At 31.6% G+C, this 16,089-nt stretch overlaps 1 long non-coding RNA gene across 3 annotated transcripts in view; it reads right to left on the bottom strand.

The window, feature by feature from the left end:
* Positions 1–6,527, bottom strand: part of LOC147063386 (uncharacterized) — a 55,264-nt gene extending 48,737 nt beyond the window's left edge. For all 3 annotated transcript variants that reach the window (XR_015072072.1, XR_015072071.1, XR_015072070.1), the window contains exon 1: positions 6,464–6,527. This is a non-coding gene — a long non-coding RNA (uncharacterized LOC147063386). The remainder of the gene's footprint in view (positions 1–6,463) is intronic.
* Between the last annotated feature and the right edge of the window lie 9,562 nt (positions 6,528–16,089).

Below are 16,089 nucleotides of genomic sequence, written 5' to 3'. Positions count from 1 at the left end.
AGCATGTACCACACTACAATAAGTCAGCTTACCTCAACACATATCCTCAAAAGAACGTTTTTAGCAAAACCTGATTTTTTTAAAACTGACTACATTCATTTTAAATAATCAATACGCGTCTAAGAATGTCAACATCGATAAAGAAACAACTTTTTTAATAAACCTACTTTCGCTGCTTAATGTTTTAGCATGAAATTCCTCAGAGAACTTGGTGAGAGAGCATGTTAGCTATAACCGTATTTTTTCCAAAAAAAAGAACATGTCTAAAAATGAATGAAAAGTATCACATAAGGGTTTGACAAGTTTATATTTCTTTGACAAGCAAACAATTTACTACCTACCTACCTATGTAATGCGAAATTACGATATCCAAACCAATAAAAAAATAAGTTCCTTTTTCATCAACATTTTATTGTTGGTAGACACAAATAATAATTATTACTAAATTTGTAAAACGTTATTCTATTATCAGTAGTATTCTCAGATCACAAAACATAGAAATAATAATTGTTAATAAGGTGGAGGATATATTCATTATCTAAGTTGATAGAGTGCCCATCTGTGAAGTCATGAGCCACGGGTTCAAATCGGCGGCTAGATAAATAAAGTATGCATATTGTTTTTTCAATGTATGTTTAATACAGTGTATAGAACCAATGAGTTGGTCGAATGGTAAAAAAATCTCTTTGGCGACCCATATACTCAGGTTAATTTTACTGTTGTGTTGTTATGTCACAATACCGTTTTTCTGAATAAACAATGGTAGGCAGGTATTAGCGAGATTTTTTTAAAAAATCATTTCATCAAAATTGTCAACAATTATCTCTATAATAATTACTGTAAAATCTTTTGGATGACACACTAATTTGGTATTTAAATGCCACTTTCTTGATTTTTTTAATATTTTAATGTAATACATCAAGCATATTAAATACTAAAGAAATAAACGTAATGAGAGATATTATATCTATATCAAAATCATGTATTCTACCCGCCATCATATTTTGTTATTCGTATCCGTCAATCTGTCACAAATTAATTGAAACGTCGCTTAATACTTTATATTATATAATATCTACTCGATATATTACAAATCACAATAATTATTCTTCTCGCAAAACATTTAAATCAGGGAACTCAGAAGTAATTGTGATTTAAATCTTAAAACAGGACAATGGTGGTCATTAAGTTTTAACAAGAAATAAATGCATAATTACTTCCTAATTACTACGAAAATATCATAATAAATGATTTACACTGCTAATATTAACTGTCAAATTATACGCCAGGATCAAGATACAACAAAATGATGTGGCAAGTTATTTTATTGCATATTATACTACTCGTACTTTACATTATTTGTTTAAATTATAGAGAATTGTTAAATAATATGATAGATATATAGGCTTACCATACGTCGCGTGTTTGAACATGTGCCGTTTATTAAAAAATATTTTTATTTCGGTTAGGTACATATTCAAACACGCGCGTTAAAATGATCTTACCCCCTACTTCATTTATCGTTTGTCAATTTATGTGCTATGGCCGTATGTTGTAGCTTAACCACTGGGAAATGCCAATAGAAATGGCGTATTTCAAAATAATACTACCTTATTCTTAGATCAATAATTATTATAAAGCAAACATTATTCGTAGAATGATTATCACATTGAATGGTCAAAGACATAGCTTATAATCAGAATCTTTAGAATTATCTTTAAATTTGTAAATCTCGGCCATTTTTTGAATAATAAAATGCCTAATTCTTTTCAAATTTGGGATCACAGAAATTATCAATATAATTTTGTATCGTAAATATTTCACTATAATAATGTCGATATAAATTATACCGATAGTTTTATAAATGAAATATGACTATATTCTAAAACATTAGAGCGAGAGGTTTCAAAGAATACTATTTTATGTAATAAAAATATTTTATGCAGTCATCAAATGTTTAAAATAAATATAAAGGATAATAAGGCTTCAAAATTATATAAATAGATTATCTACAACGTTTAAGGTATGTCCAGGATCATACTTTGAAAATAGAAAAAAAGCTCCATTTTTACCCACGCTGAGCACGTCCGCCCTTAAGGATACTCGTCTGTTTACTTTTTCATGACATTCATTAGAAAGTGATAGAAGAGAAAATATGGTATCATATGCTTGCTAGGCATCTTTAAAACAATCATGAGGCATGAGTCGTATTATTTAATGAAAGAATGTTTAAAAGTGGACAAAAATTCTATTTAATTTCACAGCTCTAATAAAAATGATTCTATCCCGATAATAATTTCATTTCCTTTTTTAGATTTATTCAATAGCGAGATTACCTACTAACATAAAAAAATACAGCAACATTTTCGCTCCAATATCAACTAATTATGCTCCTCCCACATAGTCATATTTAAAACATTATACTAGAAATAGTAGAAAGCCAATTGACTAATTAGGTTCTTACTCAACTGAAAAACAAAATTAATATTTTTTACTGCAACAATCTAAATCTCCAAATTATTGGCGACAAAATCATAATATCAAACTGACATTTGAGCGAAAGCACACCCTTAAACAAAAACCGTGATAATTAAAATACTTATTACAGTGAGTAATAAAGGACCCCAAGTCAAAGCGTTTCATCATTTTTAGATTGTTTTGATTATTATATTTAAATCCACCACTATGTTGTTAGGTCATCAATCCAAATCTACTATATAGTTTGTTATAATTATTAATAATATAAATTCAATTTTTGAGATATTCCATAGGATTTGGGTTTAGCATCCTAGATTTCGCTTTCCAACATCTTTGGACAATGTGGATATATTTTATGTTATTACTAAATTACAAAATTAAATTATCGTAAACACTTACATCACCAACCTGTTATATTTGATTACGTTGAAGTCGAGAAGGACAACGATAAGCCATATTATGTATGGATCAAATCAAGCCTACCACCGCTTTTCCACTGACACAAGCTATTTGTGCCGGTGGAGACTGTAAGAGTGGAGCCGAGTGATAGAAAAGTCTATTGTTCGATGGCTAAATCAGCCTGTTTACGATCCTCAGTCATAAAAACCCGGCAAAGGAGAAAGCGATTGATGCTAACACGTCATATTAAGCAAATACATAACACATATCAGAGTGCATATGTCATAATCATGGCCCCCACATCATGAAGTAGGCCCCCAGGCTAGAATATTTGACGGGCCCTCCTATCTATCGCTAAAGATAAAGGCAGTGTGATACAATAGCGTTTTCCAAATGGTGTTCGCGGTAAAATTAATGTGTAGGTATATTTAGTGTTTTTTTTTGCATATTTTAATACGTACATCCATTCGAATTATGGAGTTGCCGAGTATCGATACGCAATTAAAATTTGTAACGTACAACCACATAATTTTAAATAATAACATTAGTGAAGAAAAGTTTTTGAAATTGAAAAAAATTGAAGAAGGCTGTTTTTACTATTAGAGAATTTGTATATCACTTGTTTGGTCGACTCACCACGCCGGGACCTTCCTGAGCTCAGGCCCCTAGGCTAAAGCCCTGTCAGCTACCCCTTTGTGGGGGCCATGGTCATAATAGTATGCTTCTCAAGTCAGTCCGACCTTCGGTTGAACCGGCCGGCCAATGCGACTTGTTATCTTGAGGGAAAATTTCTCAGCCTTTTGAAAAAAAGTTTACGGCATTTTACGGCGAGCGAGAAGGTCTTTTTTACTCATCGAGAATTGACTGTAATCTAATATATGAAAATCGATATTTGTTTGTTTGTTTGTTTGTTTGTTCGTATTTTATGCGCTGCCATACCGTTCATCCGATTGCGATAAAACTTTGTCAACTTATTGCTTGCACTTGCGCGAAGGTTATAGGGTATATCTTATATATAAAAATGAATATCTGTCTGTCTGTCTGTCCTGTATGCGTTCCTATACCATTCATCTGATTGCGATGAAACTTTGGTGAGTTGTTGTGCGCACGCCCGCAAAGATTTCTGAATTAGAAAATCATCTTCTTCTATTCGTATGCGTTCCTATACCATTCATCCGATTGCGATGAAGCTTTTGTCAGTTGTTGTGCACACACCTGCGAAGGTTTCTAAATTAGTATTATATAAAATACAAAGTTTGTTGTTTGTTTGTTCCATCCAATTTTGATTTTTTTTACTACATATTAATACAGTTAATAACGTTTGCATATTTTGAATACGATTTTAATTTAGTGTTCTTTTGTTTGACCTTTACTCCTATTAGAATTTATATTGCCATATTGTATTACACAGATATTTTAATATTAAAAAGATAATTAGTTATTATTATTTTTTAAATATCTAAGATAAATGTATCCACGAGGCGACCCTGTGCGAAGCCAGGTACTTCAGCTTGTAGATTATAAGTAGGAATCACGCACACTAGTGCACGCTAACCAAAGTATTGGGAAGTTGGTCCTGGGACACTTTCGGCAAAACTTTGAAAAGCGCATTACATTCGTTACGCTATGGTATACGCCTACATAACGGGTGTGGACACATGGCGGGTGGTAGCGGAAAAAGCAAGTATGCTTCTAACATTGAGGCGAATTATGGATGAAGAGTGGGGTCCATGACCATTTTCGTATCAATCATTTTTCTCCTTATTTTTTGAATGTTTAAACTAATTTTATTCCATGTGAACGACATCTTTGCTGTAGAAACAAACTTTTTATACTGTTTGAAATGGTACAGTTATGTCCAGCCCAACCATGGTTTTTCCACAATTATTAAATTTATGACACACTAAATAACCAAGAAAAAATAGTTCAATATTATATTCAACTATTGAAGCTGAAAGAGTATTAAAAAATACTTCATTCAGACTTGCAGAACGACGGCAAGTCTTCGGTTTTTTATGTCTGACTGCCTAGTTGTAAGTGGGTAGCCAACCTAATGAAAGGCCTCTTTTTAAATAAATATCATACATTTATAATCTAACTCTAAAGAAGAAAATATTCATATTTGGCTGGAGTAGTTAATTTTACTAATAATACCTAATTGTTATACAAATACGCAGTATTGTATCTGTAGCAGGATGGCAAAACATGATATGTCTATTATGTAATCGTCTCAGTGAGGTCTGCAAGATATCATATAATCATAATGGTATGTCTACGTCTTATAGGTTGGGGAAAATAAGCTGTGTCAATATGTGATCTGATCATTCGTTAACTATCTTTCAAAGTTTAAAATTGCTCTCCTGAACAATTATTTAGAAAAACGGAACTATCGTGTTTTGCCATCTTACTACAGGTATTATTAATTAATACTTTTCACAGTCAATTCGTGGTGGAACGACATGTTACTGGAAATAACAAACACTTTTTAAATGTTGAGATACAAGTTTAATTTTTATGCTTATATCACAATATAATATGAATATAAATCAAAGACCAGTTTCGTCCTGATGAATATTATCAATTAGTTAGATAAATGTCCATCAGGAAAAAACAGGTCATTATGAATTTTTAATTATATAATTAATAGAATAAGTATAAATAAACTTATAACCAAATATTTCAATATGTTTGCTATTTCTAATCACAATAGTGTATAATATGCGTAATAGTAAGCGATATAATTTTTAATATTATTTAAACGTAACTATGTTTTATAACCAAACAAACTAATTAAAATATGGTTAGTAGTATAATTATATCAGTTTCGTTCAACGTACCCCTAGATATTCAAAAATGGCTACAAAAACTATAAAAAATACACTAAATACTATTTTATCTCATCCCTCTAATCCTGATAATATCTCGAAAAGTGATGAAGGTGATGGAAAGAAATATTGGACGCCTATTTATTATAAATTATTATTGAATTCTAAAATAAATTCTTTAAATTCATGAATATACCATTTGTGGCTAAAGACATTTATGATGTTTTCTTTCTGACGATTGGCCGAGCGGCTCAGAATAGGCTGAGCAATAGTGGCTTACATACATTTCTAGTAAAAACAAAAATCTGTTAATAAAAATCTCCACTCTGTGGAGGCCAATAATATGATCTTAATAGATTTGGAAATGGTAAAAAAAACCTTAATGGAAAGAATATAATATTAGAATAATTATGTAAGTCGAAAAAATATAAAATGAATTGTATGTACTTGTGTCATTCCTCCAATCCAGGTATTTTGAAAAGTAAAACTTCTGTAATATATCATATTTTACACGCATAAAATTTGTATAATTGGGAGATTTAATTATTTTATATGGCGTAGAGATAGCTTGGAGACCTATTTATTGATTGTAAATAATTATTAATGTATTCTAAATCATTTTTTTCAATTCATGAATATAACGAGATTTTTACAAAAAAATTACAATGTTTTCCCTAATACACTTTCTAAAGAAAATTTTTCTGAAAAAATATATGATAAAATTGTGTAAATCGAAAGAAAATAAAAAATATTTTACTTACGAACTGTGGCCGTCGTAGAAGTATATTTTCAATGTATTAATTCTTCAAACGAACTATTAAGAATGCGATTTTTTTCGATGCAAAATACTTTTATAAATTCAACATGCACCGGTGCTTCTCAATCGGAGAGGTTATTTCATTTTGTTAGAAAACAACCATGCAAACAATGTGGTTTCTTTTTCTAATTACCTAATATTTTGAACAGTTTCTTTTAACGTATACTGGTATTAGTGATATTACATATAAACATAGACATATTGTTTATTGTTGTTAAACTAATGTTAGGGTATGTGAAAAGTATTAAGACTTTGGCTATTGTTTTAATTGATTGATATATTTTGTTAATATATTTATCACAGTAAGGTAAGTGTTACAATTTTTAGTAGCTCGTACTATGTCTGTATACCTACTTAGAACGAGTAAAATGTCCGTGATTATGGAATAAATTTATGTACGTATTGATTATTATTGGTTCTATAGCGGATGTTATTAATCCGATCACCAGAAGGAGAGAAGAATCTTGAAATAGATTTATCAACGCATTCTTACTTTTTTTTTGGATTGAGAAAATTACAGCATTTTCGTAATATTTCAGATAAAGAGACAAAAACTCATTTGTTCTACAAAAAATGGTTTTTTGTCATCTTGTAAAATTTGCGCAATTCGAGATAAGTGTTAAGATTGCGCAATTATTACTGTTTGTATTTTTTTATTTTTCAGGATTTCGGCCTTCAGGATTCCGGCCATTCGGGATTTTGGCCATTCGGGATTTCAGCATTCGGGACTTCGGCATTCGGGATTTCGGCTTTCGGGATTTAGGCTTTTGGGATTTCTACCATTCGGGATTTCAGCATTCGGGATTTCGGCCTTCAGAATTTCGTCCCCCAAACAAGACCTATTTGATATAATATAGCATGATTTAAAAAAATTAGTTAACATATTATTTTGGAATCTGACGCCGCATTACCTATATCATGCCATAATTTGATTTAAATATATTATGATTATAAAAACATTATCTAATACTTTTATTATCCTACGGCTTTTTCCGTTTTGGCGAGCGATTGTGTTCCTCATTTGTCATGTCCGATAGGTTAAAAAAAACTATTTCTTTAAAATTCTTTATTCAATTAATATTGATTAAAAACAAATACACATATAAATAAACAAATACTTAATATGCGAAGTTTCCATTCAAATAGGGTTGTTTTTGATTGTTTCCTAATAAGTTACCGATTCGACTCGCGATTTTATTTACCACGCACTCGATTGGAAAAAAAAATCACATGTTTGCCACACTGACAAACATTATAAAATACAAATAATTTTTAAAATTAAAGTGCGTTTTTGACAAGCCATTATTAATCGGATCGACAGATACACATACTTTATTTTATTTATTCATGTTCCCGAGAGATTTCAAACGCAAATTTATTCACAAGGTCGTCACAAAAATTATACCCATATAACCTAAAAATATCTGTATTGACCAATGTTAATCATTATTTACGTTAATTACTTAATAAATATTATATTTTGAATGTCTCTTTTAACGAGCATGTTCTATGTTCTAATTTATAATGTGAAATTATGCGTTGACTCATTATCTCTGGGGCGTTCATAAACATAATACAAATGCCCCTTTATTCGAATACAAAGGCCCCCTTATTATATACCAGCGCGACATCGGTGTCCCGTCTGAAACGGGCCTTATAGTCTGCCACAATTCACAATAACGTTATTCGATGAGTTTATTTAAATCTAATAAGGCCACATTGACGTTCAACGTTTTTCATTACGATTAAAGATTAAAATACCGCATAAAACTACATTGATTATTCAAATCATTCATCCTAAAACATTACTAATTCACTGGAGCATCATTTTTGTACTACCTAAACGGGTTTCACATCCCCTAGGTTTCCGTTTGTTCTCCTCAGCAGACTAGATCCCACCCAAATGTAAGAATGCTTTTTGAAGGGCAGTAATAATTTCACCCCGGGGGTAGCAAGTCGAGTCGATCGATGTAAGGTTTGATAATATCTCCGACGCGGGAGGCGTACGCCTTGGACAATTATTATTGCCCTTATAAACGTGTTTGTTTCCCGCGCTCCCTTCACCGCACCGCAGTGCAAATAAAACTCCTTAATTATTAAATAACAAGTGCCCGCAAAACTTAATAAATAATGTGTAAATGCGGCCACATATAACATAAAGCAAATCAATTGAACGTTACGTGCTCTTAAATAATCAACCCATATCACCCACGCCAACTTGAATGCTTTCTAGTACCAAACATGCGTTCTATGATAACTTTACTTTATCTCAGTCATGCTGAATCCATGTAAACCAAGCTTGTATAATTTAGTGTGAATAAAAAAAAGTAGTTCCGCGCGGAACCGTCAAATTAAAAAAAACGTGTTATAATTATTATGTCCCATAATGTCCCCACCCTCAACCTGAAGTAATGCTAGATGAAGGATCCTACTAACCTACATGCGTGAGTCACTCCTTCTTCTCGGTAATAGTACCTACCAAATTATATCGCCATTATCATCATGAACCAGGATCAATCCACTGGTCAATTAAGGCCTCTCAAAACTAACTCCATTCATCTTTCATATATCCTACATTGCTACATTTATCAAAAATTTTATTTATTAAGTACATTTATTTTATTTCAACGTTGTCATCATTATACCGGATCAATCGAGTGCTGGATGAAAGTCTCTCTAAGCTGATTCCGCGCTTTTTGATCCTATAAATTGCTATGTATATAATATACATAACTACCTATTTATAATGCTATTATCATAATCAGATTGGATCAATACCTAGAAGTAGTCCTTACCAAGCTTTCTTTCAGATAAATATAATATTATTTTAAGGCTAAAATGTTTATTCAAAATCAGATTTTTTTATTATTATTCTATGGCTGCAAGCTTTTGCCGCGAAAAATATTCTCGTGCGTAAAAATATGGCTTTACATTTTAATATTCACTGGGCTCGTGCTGCTTGTCTCTGACGACGCAAATAAATACATCCTTATTATGTGAGGCTGTTTGCTATTGCTTACAAACAGCATTTTAGAAAAAAAAAATCACCTTTTAATAATCGATCTGGGTAAACACGTTTACTATTATTATTGTTTTGGTATTCAGATTTTAAAGAATAACGGAATTACTACATTTGCTTGCTCACACAAATAATTGAAATGATAGTTAAATGTAGTACTGAACTATTGAAATTTTATTAATATTCAGAGCCTGCTGCCTTGCTAGACCTAGGTTAGAGTAGTCAGGTACCATGTAGAGGACATCGGCGTGAATCCTGGGAGCGCAGATTCGAAATCTGCCGGATGTCAAAAAGATTTTTTCTATTGGTTAAATATTTCCTAGAAGTGTATTCAAATTATGTATGTTCAATAAGACAATATGATAAAAGTGCGACTTTCAATATTATGATCATGCAGCATTTGAGAGAAAATATTTATTTGTGATAGGTAGATAAATTTTGTTAGTAACCGACCCATAATACTTAATACCTGCAAATTTAAACAGTGATTTGACGGTTAGCGAAGTTATAGGTGTGCCAATAATTAAACTGATATTTTGTTGGAATAACAGTTTAAATGTACACGACTCATTTTCATTTTGCCTAAGTATTGATCACTATCTCCTGATGAAAATCAAAACAAAAAAGCCACTAATTTAACGGTATTATTCATTTTATGTAAAATGGTAAAAAGAGGATATTGTAGACAATGACATTAACCAGGACAAATTTTTGAGGCTTCACAAGTGTTTATTTATCTTATTTTCAATGATTTTTATATACTACATGTATATTTATACACTTAACTATTAAGCGATAATATTTTATGTTTTTCAATGGCAATAACTATTTATTAAACAATAATTATTTCCCGTTTCGAGACTATTTCTGTCTAGACTCCACGTGACGTCTGTCCAATCGTGTGTCAGATTCATAGACGTGTATTGGATCGCTAAGTTCTTCTTGACCTCTTTCAGCATGTGCTTCTATTCAGATCTGTCTAAAACCGCTTCCTCCCAGCTTAGGAAGGTCTAAAAATTCAACTCGTTTGCTGGCCGGCTTCTCGCACTGGGAGTTTTTTTATTAAGTGTGACTCGTCCATCATGCGTGTATTGATAAAAATTGATGGATTCTCCCAATATACGATACCCAATCCCTATGTTCACCTCCTCGTGGTGAACCCCAAAAACTTGAGCAAGTGCAACTGATATCATGCAAATCGAACTGCTAAAGTAAAATAAGACGAACGCTAACGAAAAAGTATAAATAATGGTCCTCCGAAAAAGAATTAGGCGTAGGAGTTAACAACCTCTCTAAAAACCACAACCTTACGAAACTTTATAACTTATAATATAACTTACACAATCTATTGTCGCCATTGAAATGTAAATCATTCAATGCACATGTATCTTACGCAAAAGTTGTAACTTGTAAGTACAATACAATTATTCTATTTAGTCGATGAAAATTCAGAATTTAGAAATCACATAATCGGATTACTTCTTTACTAATGTACGAGTAAAACCTTAAGCTTCTGATATTCAATGCCATACATGCAAAACAAATATTCTCTTATCCACGAAATCTAGTCTCAAAAGTTGTATTATTCTTTTTTTCCTTACAAAATCAGTGTCGTTCCTATAAAAAATGACACCTTTATAAAGTGTATAGTTTAACACAAGTCAGCCGGGTCCAATTTAAATGCATGTCTACTATGCAATATCCAATCTAACCTACAAGTACGAGTAGTGTCCGGTAACATTGCTCACGTGTTGGGCATCTAAAGTTTAAGATTCTGGTAGATCCATAATATAGGTAAACATTTTTTTATAGTTTTAAAATGCATAATAAGTATTTCGATATCAGAATATTAAGTCTTACAAGGGGTTCACGGAGATCAAACGGGTAAAACAACTTCAGTTTTTCCTTATAATATTACTTATGCATAGTACAAGTCTGTCTTGACTGAATAATAAAATGCTTGATTTGATAAATAGGTATAATAATTTAGATTTTACAGTAAATAATAATAATACATAAGTTTTTTTTTTCCGGAAAATTCCATAATTAATCAAAATATTTATCATAAATTATATAAAAAAGTTGTGAATCAATGGGTCAATCAGTCCGAATCTGTGTCATGTCATGATGCTATAAACATGTCAGAATGAAAATGTTTTAGTGCTCCACTTACTTATCCCAGGGCTCTAAATGGACCGGAGCGCCGTTCGGTTCATGTAATTGGTAAAATCAATGCTCCGTCTCGTGAATATTTTGACCATCCGAGCTAGAGAGGCTATATAATAGAAAATCTAATACACTTATTTTATAAAATACACATAAAATCTGATAGCTATGTAAATATCATCAGAAAATTGTCGAACGCTCCGGTTCGTGAACTTTTCCATTTCGAGCACTGACTTGTCCCAAGACAAAGTCACAAGAGATTGATGTAGCAACCATGCATGTTGATGCTTAAAAGTCTAGAAAATATCACTATACAAATGCAATATTGCACCATATACAACCTTACGGATTCGAGCATTAAATACCCTATTTTCTCCTGCCATTCTGACCACTTTCCGGCAAGCTACGTTACCTTTCGAGGCGGCCATCTTGACATGTTCTACGATCGCCAAGAATTGTGCTTAGATACTTAATTCCTTCAGATAATTATATTACTGTAGTTTTACCAATACAAATCGTATATGGACTTCAGCGAATACTAACCCTAGAGTTTTACTTCAGAGGAATTGCTTCAGTTTTGATAGGAGCAAAATAAATATTAGCTTATTTAGTTTGCTATTATAATATATTCATGTACAAAGTTTAATAATTAGGCCACGATCGTGCATCGACTGATGCTTTTTTTAAATTTTCTAATTACTGATTAACGAAAAATTGTTTTTATAACATTCCAGCACGATATGAAATTCACGACTTTAATATTAATAAATTTATCGATTATGCAAGAATGTTATATTTAGTAAGTACAATATTTTACAAAAATTTCAACTCTCAGAATATTGAAATAATGAATTAAATCAATGTCGGAGATTTTTTTAGTTTTTAAATCAATGTTTCAACAACACTATTTTAATAAAAGTTGTGGTAATAATCAATATTATTAAATTGATTTTTAGCAAAGTTCTATTGGAAATATACCGGAACTGGAAAAATAATATTTTTGTAATGATTAAGTAGGCAAACACTTTTATTGAACTCAGGTAACTGTTCCGTAAAAATGTTCCGATAATCCAAAACCTTTAAAAATAGTTTATTTACGAACGAATTGCAAAAATATATTATTGATAAATATATTTTTTCAGAAATATATAAAAAAAAGTTGCTTTTATGGAATACAATATCAAGTTTTAGAATATATAGCGTTTTTAAATATAGAACATTGTTTATAAAATATAATGTCATATGTATGTCATAAATCTTCTTTACTCAAATAATAAACATGCAATCGGTAAGAAAAATCCTTGTGCCTTGAACGGAGATCATGAAAAAGAACAAATACTTGATTAAATTCTATGATACGCATTATTTTAATCGACGCATTACCATACAATATAGTCGAGAGCATAATATAGGTATTGTCATATAAATAATATAATTAAAAAACTAGGAATACGAAAGAATGTTGCTAAGCAATACGACAATATCATATATTTGTAAAAAAATATAATTGGAAGTGGGCAGATTATAATGATCTAAAAGTAGGTTGGCTCTCGTTTGTTACATTTGTAACAGAAAACATTTGTCACAAGTGATCGGTCAAATTACATATTTCAATAATTTACTCGCAACATGACACTATCAATAAAATAAACTTTTTGCTACATGACACCAATACTATACTACCATCTGGTATTGGTACAAAACCTCACGGTAATCATATATTCGGTAAATTAAGAACAATTGCATACCATTCATTTCAATCCGGCCGAAGTGTGTAAAGTATTGGTAACCTGCTAAGAATTATACAATTTTAAAAGAGACAACATGATAATCTTTTCTCGAATGTGAAAATAGCTTGATGACAATATTAACATTAATATTCGATTTACAAGGTTTTAACAATGTTTAATCGACTTTTTTGCTCATTTCAAATATTGGAGCTAGCGGAAGAGAGAGTCCTAATACGGTCCTTCTTCTATTTATCCGTTATATTCATTATCAGAGGTCACCAATATCATGGATACAAAACATTATAGAACATGTTTACCTAGTTACATATGAAATAATAACATTATTTTAAAAGTTATGATTGGAAACGCTTTTATAACGGACGCATTCGCGACGTCAAAGTTGAACGTTATGCGTCCAGTGAATATCAAAATATCAAGCTATGTTATTACGCGTGAGAATATTTTCTCGACACAACTTGATTCGCATGAATGTATTGCTAATAATTGGCGTAATACACAATTATAATGCATGTCCACCTCCCCCTATACCGTGCCATCATGCAGTACAGCGCTCGAAATGGAAAAGTTTATGAACCGGAGCGCTTGACAATTTTCTGAAAATATTAACAGTCATCAAATTTTATGAAAATAAGTGTATTATTTTTTTTGTTATATGGCCTATCTAGGTCAGATGGTCAAATTATTTTTTCCACGAGGCGGAGCGATAACTTTAACGATTGCACGAACCGGAACGGCGCTCCGGTGTGTTCCGGTCCATTTCGAGTACTGATGCAGTATGTCAAAATAAACTTCGGTTGAATCATCATTTAATTTCGAAGATGAATATTATATTTTTTCCCAATTTAAAAAGCGAATTAAGTTCCAAAATTATCGGCATATTGGTTAGAAAAACCATTTTTTGGTCACATTAACCTATATCTACAAGTTACAACGAAACAAGTTAGTACAGTTCTTAAATCTGCTAATTTTCACAATTTCAAAATAACGTCAAAATTTCAATTGTCTTTTTTATTCGGGTAACTTTCCACTGGAAAATTCCAACATTTTATGACATGATGTTACAAGTAGTTTCGTTACGTTTTTTAAATAAACACTGAAAAAAAAGGTTATGTCGTTTTTCGTGATTTTCTCAAAAATAACAAAATGTAATAAGATGGATTTCGGAAATAAACGACGCAATTTTAAATATCAGATCATTCATAGAAAAAAATATCTGGAACTAAATCGTATATAATGTTAGTTTTAGGTATTGGTGGCACTTTTTGCAGTGGATTGTATAATTTTGAAGGTGACGTGGATTCTGCATCTAGGGGTGGGAGCGATTTAACAGAATGCCAGATACTGACCTTTTATGATGTTGATGATGGCTCCGTGATCTGGTTGCACTGTCACTCACGCGGTATTGTATGTTTGGGTTACCCGGTGCACGGCACTTGACAGTACACAGTTTATGGATGATATAATATGGGGTTGATGAATGATTATGATAGGGTGTATGATTGATGGACGCGACGTTCACTCAAATCCTAACAGATACTTTTGAGTCACTCGGTGGTTAACGACGGCTAAGCTATCACGGAGCCCGCAACACGACTGCTTTCTTGATGTCATTCGAGCTAACTGAATGTTATTTGCATCACGGTCTATAATGACCCGTGACTGCCAGTCACTTGGTCTTGTGACAATAATACTGGGATTTTAGGGAGGTGGGACTAGGAAGTAAGGATTACGGCCATCACAATTTGGGACCACCAGGTATTAAAAATTTAGTGTAGGTATTACAAATTAATAATTAGGCATCAAAACTAGAGCTAGTAAAATACTTTTTAATGAAAGTTTCAAAATCGTTAAAAAATGTCCTATTGTAACGTAATACTCGTATACATATTTGGAGTCCTCACAATGTTAATTATATTATAAAGCTGTATCAGGTCTACAATAGATTTTTGTATGCAAGGACGCACGGATTTTTTGCTTTTATTATTATGATCATACAACTTTGATAAATTCAAGAAATTTGCCCCACATTTTCTTCTGGGTATGCTGCCATCAATACAATCCTTGTCCACGCGAAGACCGATTTTTATTTCAATACTTTTCAATGAACATCTGCTTGAATATAGTCTTCTAATAGAAGGCTTCTATACTATAAAAAATATTTTCTTAATACCAATATTATAATCAGCGATATTCATGCTATGCTAATCATACGAGACTAGGCGGCTCTCGTGGTGTAGTGCGTAAGACGTAGGCCTTACATCAGGGAACTTCAGGTTTGATCCCGATGAAGTCACAATATATTTATGTGATTTTCTCAAATCCTGGGTATTTGTTACTGTACGACAAAGCAGGGATGGGGCATGGTAAATCACATACATGGAATGTTCACGATGCTGTATATATAATAATTAAAATATTATTTTAATGTTAACAATAGGATTAAATATTTTTTTATTAAAATGGTGTAACGTAATAATTTGTAATGTATGTATAATGGATACTTGTCTTGTATAGTAGTCTGGATAATGGTGTTACAACCTATCTATCATATATATATATATATCAGTTAATAAAAACAACCTTTAAACCAGTGTTTCCCAACGTTATTCATGCCCCACTTCAACGTTTCAAAAA

The sequence above is a fragment of the Rhyacophila brunnea genome, unplaced genomic scaffold (genome assembly GCF_057557595.1).
Source record: "Rhyacophila brunnea isolate RB1 unplaced genomic scaffold, BYU_Rbru_1.0 scaffold_9, whole genome shotgun sequence".
NCBI lineage: Eukaryota > Metazoa > Arthropoda > Insecta > Trichoptera > Rhyacophilidae > Rhyacophila > Rhyacophila brunnea.
This window is presented reverse-complemented; position numbering and strand designations above follow the sequence as displayed.